Below are 15,828 nucleotides of genomic sequence, written 5' to 3' on the forward strand. Positions count from 1 at the left end.
GGCTTTGGCAACATAGACGTTAGCTTTGACTTTTGTGTTTTGTGTCTTGAATTGGCAAGTTAACACTTGTGTTAAGTGTTTTATTTTTAAAAATGGCAACCATAAAAGAAATCATCTGATCCCTCTTCCTTCTGCAAGCAGAATCATCCAGTCCTGTGTTGTTTATAATAGTAGTTCATCTGACCTGTTCTTCTAGGCATTCCTGAGCAGTGAATTTAAAAATCCAGAGCAGAATGTTTTTTACTGTTTGACTTTTCCTTATATTTTACCTGTATTTTCCTGTTGGAATTAAAGCTAATTAGTTCTTGTCCTAATCACTGCTCATGCAGAACAGGCTACTACCTTTGTTTTTTTCAACATTTTGTGTCATAGAAGAGTTGTCTCCCTGTTCAGTAAATTCATAAGATTAACAACCACTGCTTATGCAGTCTTTCTCCATAGTTCCTGTTTTCTAGGTTTTTTTATTGTTTTCACTAATTTCCCCTAGTTTTTCTACATATAACTGGTGTCTTTCTACGGGTTTGGTTGAAAGCTAGACATCAGAATTCCAGATGCAGTGTCATTTGAATAAGGATGAGGAGTTCTTTCACATAACTTCTAGGATACTTACACCTCATAATCCAGTATTTCATTTTCTTAACATGAAAGGTATTGACTCATGTTAAATTTTTGATGCAGTATAAGACCTTAATCCTTTTCTGTGGATCTACTTCCTTGCCAGCTTTTCAAAATCATGTTTCATATAGTCGATCTTTCCTTCCTGGTGCAAGGATTTAGCATACACCCTCATTGAATGATATCTGAGTTTTCTTCATGAAAATTACGCTGAATTTTAAGCCTATCCTTAGGTAAACTTCTGGTCAGCTTGGTGTTCTTTTGAGATTTAGTGGGCATACTTTCTATTCTGTGTTTCTAAAGACAGTAAAAACTGCAAAGTGCTGGACCACTTGATAAAGAGTCATTAAGGACTACTCTGAAAACAATTTCTTAGCAAGTCTCCATGTACTTGATAGTGGTTTTTTTCATTGTTTGCTTCTGAGTCTGTTTTGTGAGGCCAAGTTAGAAACCTTGCTAGTCAAGATGGTATACATACTAACCCTTTTTCACCGTGGCTTGTTTTTCTGTCGACAGAAATTGTTCACCCTTCTCTCTGTTGTGTTGTTAAGCATGTTTTCAGATTAGCTGTTACCTAAGTCAGATTGCTTCACAGTGCACGCACTAACTCTGCTGTCTACATAGTTTAACATGCTTTCAGGTGCCCTTGAGGGTGTGTTGAAACAAATACAAGAGTAGGAACTGCCAACACTTCTTAGACTCTTTTTGATGGAATTACGTTTATAGTGTAACACTGCTTATGCACATTCAAATAAAACTCCTAGTTGGGTAGATAATGAAATGTAAGCAAAGTTTTCTGAGTTTTTTTAATCTTATTTTTCATGTATGTAAAATGGAGTTCTTTGTCACACCCATTGGCCTTTCAGCAGAATCTGAAGATTCAGCAGATTCAGCAGAATCTTTTACGTCTTCTTTGAAGGTGTGTTAGATTTTTCCGTAATGACATCTCTAGAATATGTCATAATAATTGTGTGCAACATATTCAAGGGAATATTTAACTGTATAAACATTAAAAAATGGTGTTATATAGTTTATAAGCACTTGTATCTTGTGGCTTTGACACTGTAACCTGTAATAGTCTCATGCATATTGCATGAAAACTGTAATTAATTGTTTAATGTTAACTTGGATGCAGCAAACTACTTATATCAGTAGTTTGCTGATATAAGATAGAAGCAGTGAGTTCTGAATTGACTAATACTTTAATTCATAAGATACCCTTCTAACTGTGTTCTACGTCATGCTGTTCTCCAAAGATAGGTCTATTGTTATTGCAATATTACAGAAGGAGATTTGTTTACCAGCATCAAGGGATGCCCCTTATTTCTTTCTCTTGCTGTGGCTGCTGTTACAGCTTTATAGCTGTCTTCTCATGGGATTTTCTGAATAAAACTTTGCATTTTTGACCAGTAAATTAGTTTCATAATATCAATGTCTAGTCTTCAGCTGTCTCTTTTTCTTTTATGTCTTATGGAGTTGACTAGATCTTTTCTAAGAAGTTTTGCCTCATTCAGCAGCCACAACTCTGACTGTGAAGGTAACTACTTACCCCTTCTCAGTTGGACTCTGAACCCTCTGCTGATACACCCAACACTGAAAAGTGTTGTTCAGATCATGGCAGATGCCCACAGGATCCGCTATACACTTCAGGATCTGTATGCATGCATGTATACTGACAAGTATGTCAGCTCCCTTCTTGCTAGGAGGTCAAGTACCTGAATTTGGAAGCAAGGAACGAAATAATTAAAGAAGCCATATAATCATAGACAGTATTTAGTGAGATTGTGCTGCTGCCCCGAACAACCTGTAATTCACTGACAGCCTCCCAGGAAATTTCTAAAACACAAACAGGCTTCATCACTAGCTGTCGCTGCAGCTTGCTGTTCTCTAACAGTTGGCATGACAACCATACTTCCTTAAAAAAAAAAATCTGTAAGGAGGAGATTGCTTCCTGATTCTACAAAGCATTTGTATGCTGGAAGTATTTCATGCATTAACAGGTTTTGTCTCTGCACGATTTCTAACAGAGCTACAAAATGCTTTACTGGATCCCATGGCATATTATTTTCTAGAGGGGTCATCTACTGAGAAGTCTATTGCCTAACACAGGTTTCAAGAAACAGAGGATTTTTTTTGAGTAGTTACAAGACCCTTAAGACAGTTGCATCTGGTTTCAGCTTCTTATTCAACTTAATTGCTGGCTAGGTGATATGAATAAAGTTTTAGTCCCTAGTTGTTCAACTAATTTGAAATAGCTTTGCATATTGGCCAGGGAAACATATCTGAGTACAAAATCAGCAATATCTCATTTACATCATGCAGAATTGCAGAAGTCATGCTTGTTTAGTTCATCTAAAAATTGTAAGTGAAATTCCGACATTTGGTTTATAATTAGTCAGTCTCAGTTAAAGAAAACCAGTGCTGGCTTTCACACATACAGAATATCTGATGAATAGTGTTTAACATAATCATGACAAATTTTATTTGTTTATATTTACTAACTGAGGTTATGTTGTATAATAAATCAAACTACCTAGCAGGAAAATTGTTGGACACGTTTTCAAATATTTTCTCATCAGACAGAACTTTGCATAACTTTTTGATTTTACACACTCTCTAATAGTATGTTAGATTAAGTTTGGTAGCAGAGAGTAAAGTTGGGCCAACTTGTGGCTACAACTTGGTATAAATCACTAAAAGTTTTTCAAGAAGGTTTGTGTTTTCTGAGAGACATTCACTTTTTTGTATACAACTTTAGAATCAATACTAGGAACATAATTCTAAGACCTGGTTTTGTAAACTGTGATGGTGGAATTTGATTTTACAGTAGTCTTTGTTAGATACTGAAATAGCTGAATGGAAAATTAGCATTACATTCTATAATTGTTTTAGTCTATATTGAAGGCTGAAATTCTGAGAAGGAGAAAAAAATTAACTGTTAACCCAGTGCATAGTTTATCTGAATAGTTCATGTACATTATACCCCTGCACCCCTGTTTTTTTCTCTTCATTACTCCTTTATACCATTTTTGGTTACAACTGCAAAGTTTCCTGACTTGCTGCTGAACCTGTTTAACTGTCAAGTAAGTGGGTATTTGCCCACAACATTTGAAGAAAGTACATTCTGACCTAAACTCTGCTCTCTAGTATTGAATCGTAATTCCAATTGAATTTGTTAAGCTGTAAGGGAGAACAAGTCACATTTAAAAGACTGTCACTGGAGGGTTATACCATCCCAGGATGTTGTCTGTTTTGTGACCAGCAATCATCAGAATGCCCCAGGTACTCTTTTCTAGTGTGCAGTTTGAGGCTGATAAGTTCTATGCACGTGGAAGCTGATTTTTTGAAGGATTAGAAAGTTGGACATGACTTTAAAGCCTTATTTAACCAAGTCATGATTATGTTCTGCATATTACTATGTATCTTTCGTGTCCTTTTCATGAAATTCAATTCAGAATCTACTTATGGAAAAAATTAGGTAGCTTTAAGTTCCAGTGAAATTAAAACTAATGAAGCAGTTTAGATGAAGTGGGGTTTTCTTGGCTTTTTATGGATGAGAGGGAATTTAAATGCATCTGCCTGATACCTTCAGTTCTCTATTTTGACAAGATAATTTTGTTAGTATATAAAGAAAAGGGCCTGATTTACACTCTGGGTGACTTTCTCAGAATGTGGAATCAGGATTGAGAGTATTAATTTGAGAGTATTAATTTTGGAAACTAAAAAAGTACTTTGAAATGCTTCTTCAGCATTTTTGAGATATTCTCTGCAAAGTAATTTTTAGTGTTTGAAATACATTCTCTTTGTGAGAAAGACCTCAAGTCAGGAAATCTGAACAGCTACTTACGAAGAATACCAATCAGTAAAACATTGCTGTATTTTCATAGTATTCTTTTTTTTTTGAGTCTGTGATTTTGACTATACAATGTTATATGTAAAGTACCATAACAAATATTTCAAGTGGAATTGTGCATCTATTCCCCTCTAGAAAAATTGGAATAGTAGTGAGTGACATGTAAGTCCTTTTATGTATTTTTTAAAAATGTGAGGAATATTGTTAGTATTAGACTAAAATAAAGTGCATTTTCTTTAAAATAGCTTTAGTTTCTGACATACCAAGTTTATGTAGGCTGGAAATTGTGAGCTAAAACTCTAGGTTTCAGGTTTTGTTGTATTACTACTGTTTTGAGTGCAAATTTTTTCCTGAAAAAAAATAGGTCCTGTGGTTAAGATGCCAGAAATACTGTTCAAATCAGCTGCCTGGAGAAGGGGAGAGTGAGGAGAGACCTCCATTGCAGCTGCAGCTTCCTCAGGAGGGGGAGCAAAGGGCAGGACTGATCTGTTCTCTCTGGTGACCAGTGGCAGACCCAAGAGAATGACCTGAAGTTATGTCAGGGGAGATTTAGGTTGGATATTAGGAAGAGGTTCTTTACCCAGAGTGTCGTCGGGCACTGGAACACGCTCCCCAGGAAAGTTGTCATAGCACCAAGCCTGACAGAATTCAAGAAGCGTTTGGACAATATTCTTGGGCACATGATGTGATTCTTGGGGATGGTTCTCTGCGGGGCCAGAAGATGCAGTAAGTGATCCTTATGGGTCTCTTCTAACTCAGGATATTCTGTGATTCTAAAACTAAAACCTAAACAACTATTAAATAATTCACAAAATCTACAAGAAAAGAAGTCTACATTAAAAGTGTAAAATATTATTGTTGCTGGGGCATATAGCAATGGAATAAGAAACAGCAAACATTTTAATATTTGACTCCACTGCTATGTTCTCTGACATGCATGAACATAGCATGTTCATTGCTGTGTTCTCTGACATACTTTGACAGTAACAATGATGGGTGATATGCAGTAGCTAACCTTTTGTCACCTATTGATTTTTGAATAAAGACAGTACATTTTCATATGTTGAAAAAAATAAATAAAAAATAATTAATTAAAAAAATAGATGTTGCATTTGCAACATGGGTAAGAAGTTACCCATGCCTTTCCAAGTGTATATTGTGGCTGAAGTATTTATTCACTCTAAGCAAACTAAGACCTTTTTTGTAGAAGGCCACCTTCTAAAGGCAGACCTGAGCAGGTGATGGGAAGCTTCATGCTGATGTTTTTCATGCAGCAGGTGTGACAGGAAAAAGTAATTCTTCTGATGGATTGGCATGTGTATGTAGAGCTCTGCTCCTTCTGTAGAAGTGATAGCAATTTGTGTCTTGTATATAAACAATATGGAAGAACTAACATAGCAAATATGGAAGAACGGGGAAGTTTCAGACTGAATTTCTCAAAAATTACTCAGCTTATCCTTAGGCATGTCACGAGTGGCAGTTAGCTTCCTGAGTCATCTTGAAATACCTTACTTGATGAGTACAATAGTGTACTTCCTTACTCTAGCAGTAAAATTTTAATCTTAAAAAAAAAATCCCACAAAGACTTTGCAGTAAGCACAACCATATAATTTTGTCCTGTACTCTGAAATCATCATGTTTAGAGTGTTACAGTTTACGGTTTCATGGGTATCCATTATGTATCCTTTTCAGTTACATCTGACATTTTTAACTAGAATTCGAGCTCAGAACTAAGGACTTTGTTGCTGCTTACAGACTTACTTTAGTTTTTGTATATGCATCTGTAGTATACAATACTATACTGTACATTATTTTTTTGGGAAACTTTGTGTCTTCTTAGCTCTCATTGGCTTTTTAGGAATCTTCTTTGTTTTGTTCAATAGTTTATTGCTTGTCAGACTGTGATTTGCATTGCAGTTTATCCCAGAAGACCAAAAAGACCTTCTAGACAGGTACTGTTGATGTTAGATTTTTACTTTTAGGCTGTGATTTACATCTTAAAGGGTCAAACTGTACTGTAAGTCCTGCCACAGTCAGGTAACTGCAGCTTTAGAAGCATCCTGAAGACATGGAACTCACTGCATCACTAAGCATCACAAAATAATGTTTTGGTATAAGATACATAAAAGATACATGTAACTAAGCTTTTCTCAGCAAGTTATCCAAAGTTTGACTTAGTTGCATTTCATGTAATCTTCCTCCAAATTCTTCTAAGTTATTAAAAAACTACGTTGGAAATGTCACAAGGGGCTATCTCCTACTGTTTATTCTTTAAACACAGCCTATTTCTATAAGCAAATTTTTTTCCTCTGTTGGCATAGGAAGTGAGTTTTCTAACCTCTTGCCATATATTTTTCTCATACCGTACTCTCTTATGTGCTTCCCATTCTTAATTGCCTCAGAGTACCTACATTAAAAATGATAGATCTCTAAACCAAATTTCCCATGCTATTAGAAAAATCCTTAACTTGTTTTCTGTGAATAAGAAGATACAAGAATTCTATGAACATCCACTAAAAAATAATTAAACTATAATGGTTTCTGAAAGCTGTTCATTTTTTTGTGAGATACTTTTATCTGTTTTGTTTTGAGGGCTTTTTCTTGATGTTGTTCCCATTTAGCTATGTTCCACATTTTAAACTTGTAGTAAAAAATGACTGCTGAGAATGTGCAAATGTACTTAAATATAAGGGGGGAGAAGGACATACAAGAGAAAATATTTAATGGGATGTCTGTTGGCAGAAGCTGAGTTTACTTTGACATGCTTAAAGATGCCAGTTTAAACTTTGTACTATAAGCTTCTCATGTTGCATCATTAAATGCAGTAGCGTTTCAGGATACACATAAAATTTATGCTCACTTGTAAAATAGAAGTCTTTTGTTAGTCTATTCATCCGTTGATCAAAAAGAAAGAAAACTTTTACTATTTTTTCTGGGCAGTTAGAAGGCACCACTAAATATCTGTTTACTTGAGAGCCAAGTAATTCCTTTATTCTGAGGCTATAGATTTGGCTCAAAATTGATGATTCCACACTGGAAATCTGCTAATCATCCCTTTGTGTTTTAGTCCTCAGCTGTGTTGTTTCCATAGTAGAAGAAAAGGCATCTTGTTCTTTATAGGAAACATTCTACTAAAACATGGTATCCTGCTGTATGTTGCCAGATGTTGTTGTTACTCCCCCTGAGTATGTTCCAGGACAAGAGTTTGTCATGTCCACTTACCTTTTCCAGTGCTTAGCATTGTCAGTTTTATTTTTACCATAGGAAAAGATGCTTGTTGCCGCAAATGTTTTCGACATTCACTGCAAGTAAATGTCCTGGAAAGAGCCAGGACTGTGGTTTCTTTTTGAAGAGCTGATCTGGTGAGGGTATAAACTCTGTCTTAGAAGAAAAAGGAGACAAAGTTCTTTGGATGCAGAAGGGCTAAGCCCTGGAATTTTTTTTTTTTTAATAAATTTAAAAATCCATTAATTTCCATTCTTAAGGATTGAAATTTGAGAATTTTTTCATAAAGAATAAAATCAAACATGAGAAGTCTGTCTTTAGTTGTTAGCATTATGAGCTGCAAAACATCAGCCACACTGTTAGTCTGCCAGGAGGTGACATTGCAAAGTAAAGATTTCCTACCTTCTTTCACAACAGAAGAATGGCATGTCTTTTAAACAAGGTAAATGATAAGGAAAAAAGATAAATTAACATTGCTCAGAATTACTCAGAAACCTGCAACAGTAACAGTATTTTGTGAAATACAAGGTAAACAGGAACAGGAAATACTTGTCTCAGAACTGGGAAGAAAAGTCATTCTATGCGCTTATTAGTGGTCAGATATAGATGTGTTTCTGACTGGTTTTTTTATGCATGATTTCCCATGTGAAATAAACAATGTCTTACCTGACTGAGAGACAGTAAATACCTGGAAGTTTTTTCCATGGTTTTGGATCTGGCCTTTGTTGTTGAGTATTTTCAAGACTTCATTGCAACATGTTTCCTCCTGTTCTATGACATTTTATCTGTGAGCCTGAGCGGAATGTAGGTTTTACCAGGAATACTACTAATTGTCTTAAATATTGTTCATAATTTGTAAACTAATTAATCAGCTATTGTAGAAAGTCATTTAAAATGGAAGGAAAAAAGTAGTCTCAGAAGGCAGTAGGATGATACATCCTTCCAGTAAAAGATTTATTTTAGATCCAAAAAGGAAGATCTGGAAGCAAAACCCTCAGTACAAACTAAGCTATAACAAACTTGAAACTATTTTCCTTTTAAACTCTGAGATGCCAAGGTAGTAAAGAACATCTTCTGTTGTAGGACACGAAAGCGTTATGCTAAATTCCATACTTGTTGTTTTAAAGGAATTTAGGAAAAGGTAAGAAAAGTAATCTTCCTCACCTCCCCCTGGCATCCATCAGAAAAGGTAATTTTCTCAGGCGATTGATTTTCCTTGCCCCCTGTTCTAGGGAATATAATGTCCCTGGTTATGAAAAAGCATAACTCGATTGCCAGTTCTCTCACAATACCTTTGTCAGTATACTGCCCTCTACACTCCTGAAGTAGGCTTTCATGAATCAGAATTCTGGACAAGACAGAAAAATGCTGATAAAAATTAAAAAAAGGGAGAAACCTTCCCTTTTTACACTTCTCACTGAATAACACCAGTCGCTAAATGCTCCAGAATCCTGTCTAAGCAACAAACATGCATCTCTGTAAGAGTGAACAAGATAAAGGGGAAAAAATGAGGCATCTCTGGATTTTACTTTAACGTAGATTGCTTGTGAATCTGAAGCCAGGAAACATATCTGCAGTATTTTCATGATAGTCTTCCAGTGTCTTTCTTAAGTTAGTTACATCCAGTTGTGTCTCTTGATTTTACTTCTGATCATACCTCCAAAGATACCTGCAACTGTTTCCAGTGCCAGTGCATTAACAGTATTTACTTTTCGAGTCATCAGTATGTGAAAAGGCTATGAACAATCTGAAGGCAATCTCAAATACTCACTGTATCATGTACTTGAGAACTGCTATTTTAACATCCCTTTCAGAATAAGTTTGTTTATCATCTGGCAACTTTCCTGCATAGTATGTCACAAGTCTGTTATAAGTTGTCCTCCAGTCTTGAATGAGAGCCTTTTTTCACTGTGTTCAGAAACAGGCTATAATTCTAAGTGACAAGAATTCTTAAGCAGATGATACAGCTTTCTAAATTGAAAGGGGGAATATTTGGGAAACACAAAAAGGAAAAAAAAACAACGACAAGAAAACGGTTCAGTGATAAAGAGTCAGAGGTTGATATGGATAGTTTCTGACATAGACTGTGTTTAGATTTCTCCCCCATCTTTCTGCTGCTCCTAGATGAGATTGGCTTGGACAAGAGGTTGTTTAAATGCAGTCTTCTTAGCAAGACATTTTGAAAACTCTAGAAGATAGTTACAGATAGTTTGTAGAACTTTTAAGGGTGTGGCTGAGTAGTTGTAGACCACAGAATATCAAGATTAAATATTAGGATATTTGACCTTAAAAATTTTCTCAGATCAGCAAGAAAACACTGAAGATAAAGGCTTTGGTCCTATTAATACTTTAAGTAGATACCTTTTTTTTTTTCAATGTTATACCCTGTTGCTGTAGTTGAGACCCTTTCTCTTTAATGATAACTTGCATTCCTGCATGGTTTTATCAGGTCTTTTTGGCATCAATCTTTAAATCAAAATGCAAAAAAAAACACCTACTTATAGTTTGCATTGTTGCTCTCCTTAATGTCTAATTAAATATAGGCAACTGGAGTTTCAGTGCAAATAATTTTCAAATGCGAAACAGAAAACATTTTATCTTCTCCCACTTCTTAAAATACAAATTTTGGTGAAGTGAAGATGCAGACCTTAATTGAACACATGGCTGAAGGACTCAGTGTCCATAATTGCTGGAAGTTCAGCTTATCTGAGAAGACCATGTGTTACAAGTTGATGTGTTTTTCCAATAATTACATTGTATTCAAGTTTTTTAAGAAAGCAATACCTTTGTTTCTACTTAAGTGTTGGATGGAGACTTTCTGGCCTATTCCTTGTGTGGAAGAGAATGAGTCACCAGCAAAAGCAAGTTAAAACTGGATGTAGTCATGAATTCTTTACCTTTGGCAGATTTTGATTTACATTCTGTTTTCATTTTGTTCCAGCAAAAGCAGTCTGGTAAATCTGTTGTGCAGTAATATCCACCAAGGAGAGGAAATTCAATTAAAATAACTCTTCATCAATCCTTATAATAGTCTTCAGGTATTTTGTTGTTGCACTGTTGATAGAATATCTTAAGCCCTTTCATCTAATTGTCAAGAGTTACGGTATTCTTCTTCACAGTCTTCATCTGGAGTATACTGACCTCTATGCTATAGCACAGCAAGATATATCTGCAGTGTAAAGGAACTTTAGAAAGCCAAGAAATAATTCTAACACATGGAAATTAGAAGCAGTCCCAGACATAGGAATGATACTGTTAAAGAATAAACAAGAGAGCTGGATTTTGAAGAGATCATTTTAAGAACATGAACATCAGGGTGGAAAGTTGAAGTCTCCATTTGTTGCCAGATTTAATCTGAGAAAAAATGTAAAAGGAAGAGTGGTAGGGTTTCAAATAGAGGGGGAAAAGAACTTCTCTTGGAATATCAATGGAATTTTCCAAGAAGGATTATGTTGAAGACAGAAATTGGTAGGAGCAGGTAGATGTAGTTTTAGTGCTTTCAGTGTTTCTTATTAGCCATCCATAGGGTTGGCCATTCATAAGGAACTTCATTTTGCAGAGCAGTCATCTGTTGTTCATTACTGCACTACTGACATGTTTTTTGGTTTTAAGTGCTTAACATCCCTTAAGCTTAGTCATAACCCTTAAGCTATGACTTGGCCATAGTAAATATAGTACCCAGTTATTTGTTGTTCCCAGAAAAACTCGTTCTTTTAGAAACTTTGCATGATTGGTTTAGTATTTATGTTCAGGAAGCTGGGAAGGTAACTTTTTTTTTCTGTTCACCTATGTTTTATCTGCTTTCTGTGGAAACACTGGGTTTAATTAGCATGCTAGCAAATATCTTCACATGATAATAGCTCTCTTCCAACTTTGCCAGTTGGAAAGACACAGGGCACTGATGTTTGAAGGGAAGGGGCGAGTTCTTTAAATGTTCATTTCATTATGATAAAATTGGAGAGGGACACAGGAATAGGTCTCATGTCCTGTTTCCCATTTTGTCTAAGCAGCATCAATCAGACTTATTACATGGCTCCCTGCTACTTCTGGTTTATGTGTCCAGTTTCCTTGACTATAAGTAGTAGCAGTAGCTTTCACTATGCCTCAGCTTTCTCACAGCCATACTGTGAGAAATCAAAGGAAAAACAATTATATATTACAGTGTTGTGCCATCTAAATGAGACAGCTTGGACAGCAAAACTGATTTTTATTTTAAGATGAGCACCTCCATTGATTCACTCTGTGATCACACTTGAGTGAAATTATATTAAAATTAATATAAGGCTTCCTGTGAAATTATATTAAAACTAATACAAGGCCTACTCAATTGTTGACTTGCAGAAGGTAGTCCTGAAACAAAACTCAGAGCTGTAGCTCTTAGTGCTTGTTTGAGTCTATAATTCTGAATTGAAAAGGTGTTCAGTCATGGTGCTGTGTCATGCTCTCCAGAAGAAGTTAAGAATACATCTGTAATGTCCTGTCCTTCAAATGGAGAAACAAAACATTTTGCGTTTCATCCTTACTTTGTTTCTGTGGTTCTCATGTAGTGTATCCATATTCGCTAAGAATATTTTCACCTCAAAACAGCTATTTTGTTTTCTCAAGGGAAAAACATAATTGCAAGCAGCAATAGGAAGGCAGACTGTCTCAGAAGTAACTTCTACTTGCCTCCTTACAAATACATTTTTGTGCTTAGGAGGTGGGGGCTTCTTTTTGGAGGAACACAGTTTAATTTCCTTAATCCATGATCAGCGTGCTCTTTCTTAAAATTCTGGTGTCCTGAGAAGCCAGCACACTCTTACCTCTTTAGCAATGAAATTGTTTCATGTGCATGGACTAGGTTACAGCAATAAGAGAGTGTCAGAAAAGCAGGAACATTTTGTCAGTATGGAACTTAACGTGGGGTCCTCCAAGGTGTATTTGCCTTTCATGAGGCGCTCAGCAACTTGCAAAATTTGACATTAAATTTTTACAGCTTTCTTCCAAGAAAATGAGGTTTCCAAATATTTTTGTAGTGTTTTGTCCAGTTTCCTAAAGGGAAGGAAAGTGTTAAATTTTTATTTGTGTACCATTTTCCTTGACTCCCTTGCTGTTCACCTCACTAATCCAGAGGCGTTTTGAGCATGGGAGATGTCTTGTGTTATTTTGCACTCTCACACAGCCCATCATCTGTCAGGAACTGGAGATTTGTGCCTGGGATTTGTATCATTATCATACTGATAAAGGTTTGGAAGGGCATTGTCTTTGGTGTAGCACTTAAGCCCTAGAAAAGTAAGCTTTTCTAACAAAGAACTCAGGCAGATGAATTAGCTTAATAAATATTTTGTTGCTAATACACACATGCTTGGATCATATGTGTAGACATATGCACAAATCATTAATCTGTCTGCTGATAATTCATTTATGTGGTACGGTTTTAAGCCATCTTTTGAGGCAGAATAAATCATACAGGTTTATTTTTAAATATTACTGTTTATATACAAAATACAAATCTACCACTTGACGACTAATGTTGAGAGTCATAATAGCCACATTTTTGTACTTCTGGTAATGTCACACTGATTTTCAAGTGGGATCACTAAAGTCTTAAATTAAGGAAAACTGTCCGAGTTTACATTCACACATAGAAGTTTTGAAAACTTAGTATAAACTGATACATTACTGGTTCAGTTGAAAGTTTAACATCTGTTCACAGATCTGTAGTTTGCTAAGAATTAATTTGCTACCTGCTAGTTACTAATTTTAAGAGTGCAGGAGTATAAGTTACTTGACTTGGGTTTTATTTTTATCATTTGTCTTTACTACATAGCTATATATAATATTAAAAAAAACCAACCCAAAAAACACACACACACACACAAAAACCCCACAAAACACAATGTTTTTCACTTTTATCTTTTCTTTTTGTGAATATTTCTTTTCAAAAATATTACCTACTCCAAGGAAGAATTTTATGCAGAATTCTAAAATGGGATGTTAGTAAACTGTGATGACAGGACCACTGTGAATTTTTTTGGTGGTAGAAAATCTGTCAAGCAAGCAGAAACATAAATACATTGTAGTTAAGCGAACACCAGTTTTGTGAAGGGCAACAAAATGCTACCAAAGTTAACAGAATGATAACTTGGTTTGGTTTGGGGGTTTTTTTCTATTTTTTTGTAAATCAGAATATATTTTTTTTATCAGTTTCAGTAACCAAACCTGATCTGTTCACTGCAAAGCAATAGGAATACATTTTCTGTAATAAATGCATCTTTAAAATGCATGCAACCTATTTCAGTTTCCAAATCATACATGAAATTTTCTAATTGTACTGTAATTACTGAAATGCTAACAAGAATCAGTAACTGCTCAGCTAAAGATCTAACTTGAATGCCTAGAATAATAAGGGGAGAAATATGATAAGTAGTTGTCAATATTAAAAAGCAGGCTGAAGGAGCAAGGCTTCGGGCCTTGTAGTAGGTAGAATGAAACAGCAGATTTCAGTATCCACAATCCTTTCAGTATTAAATTTTCAGTAAAATAAAATTACTTGTATATGAAAACACAGCCTTTCCCCAGCTCTCTTTTTTTTCCTGATCAGCTGATGAAGAGACTAGCAGCTCGCTGCTTTGCTGGCTTGTTAATTTTATCCCCACTAACTGTGATTTCCGATAGCCGGCCTGCTGATAGTGGTAAGGTAAATATCCTTTTTCATTGCCGTCTTGAAGATTCAGTAGAACTACATCACAGGCATGTGTAGGTGTGTAACACATCAAAAGTCAGTGTTCTCCGTGTTTCAGTGTACAACTGAGTGCTTGAGGAGAGCAGTGACATTAACTGTTGACAGCCTTGCATACTGTATTTATTATTAGCTTTTGTAGCTTCCAAGATATGCCGAGAAATTTCCTTTTCTTAATCTTTGTTAGCCTCAGTGGTTTATAGCGCATGTCCTGCTTTATCCGGATGAATATTAATGAATTTGTGTGCAGGTTTTTTTTTTTCCTTCTCTTTTCTTCATAACTCATTAGATCTCAAGCCTCCTTCATAGTGTTTATCTGAACGCTGTGGAAGCATGATGTAAATTGTCTTTTGATTATTAAGGCCTAGTTTCAGGCTGTCTCTAAGGATTCTGCGTTTGTGTTTGTTCTGTGGATTTGCACATCGGAGGATGCATAGGAAACAGATTTCAAAATCCCACTGGTATTTTTAACATGCCAGGTTGTTTTGTGTTGTGCATTAGGTTTTGTTCACGAAATGTTTTTGAAGAGACATTGTACACAGTTGAGAAAAATTATGTCTGGGTTGTAATCACTTTTTAATATTGATTGTTGTGCTCACATGATCATAAATATTAGCCATGTTTGATGCTGTGGAGAAATGAAGGTAATTGCCTTAGGATTAGAGCTCTTTCAGCTGCAAGAAAGGATTGATTAGCATTTGCATGTACTCAAGGCAGTATTGAGGCAAAAGCAACAAATATCAACATCAGTTATATGAAAGCATTAATCAGAAAGCCTTAATTTTAAGATTTTTTGTTTAATTTTTTTTAATTTTAATTTCAATTCTTTTATGATCTGGTATTTTTATTTCTTTTCTTTTGTTGGCTTTTTCAAATCAAGAAAAGTTCAGCTTCTTGCTTTATAACATGGATCTGACAGTGTATGTGAACAGGTTCCCTTTATTCCTAGTTTGGTTTTTCGTAGCAATTTTTTTATCCCTCTGCGTAGAGCTGCTGTGTCTGGTTAAAAGCATACATCCAGGTAATTGAAACAAGTGTTCAATGTCTGTGACTATGTGTGCAGTTTGGTTTTTGGGGTGGGTTTTTTTTCATTCCCGTGTTGTGAGTGCTTTTTACAGTAAACGCTGTACTGTCAGTGCTTCTGCCTACCTCCTGGTTACTATTCTAGAAGAAAATGATACATTTTAGAGATGGTTTTAACAGGCCATTTAAAAGTTGCTTAAAACATTTGGAAGAGAAGTTGAGTTGTTACTGCATGAAGTATCTCTGTGTTGTTTGTATGCACAAAGAATTGTGTGTGAGCTGGCTTTGGGAGCTAAGCACAATTTAGATTATCCCGTTTGAAACATGTGATACCAAAGTCTGTTTGGCGTGGAACTATATAACCCAGAACTAACACTGATATGAAGAAATT

General features: G+C 35.5%; 1 protein-coding gene across 3 annotated transcripts in view; it reads left to right on the plus strand.

The window, feature by feature from the left end:
* SMARCA2 (SWI/SNF related, matrix associated, actin dependent regulator of chromatin, subfamily a, member 2) overlaps nt 1-15,828 on the plus strand; it is a 118,950-nt gene that overhangs the window by 82,851 nt on the left and 20,271 nt on the right. The window lies entirely within an intron of this gene.

Source organism: Corapipo altera, unplaced genomic scaffold, assembly GCF_003945725.1.
Source record: "Corapipo altera isolate COAL_440 unplaced genomic scaffold, ASM394572v1 61411, whole genome shotgun sequence".
Lineage (NCBI taxonomy): Eukaryota > Metazoa > Chordata > Aves > Passeriformes > Pipridae > Corapipo > Corapipo altera.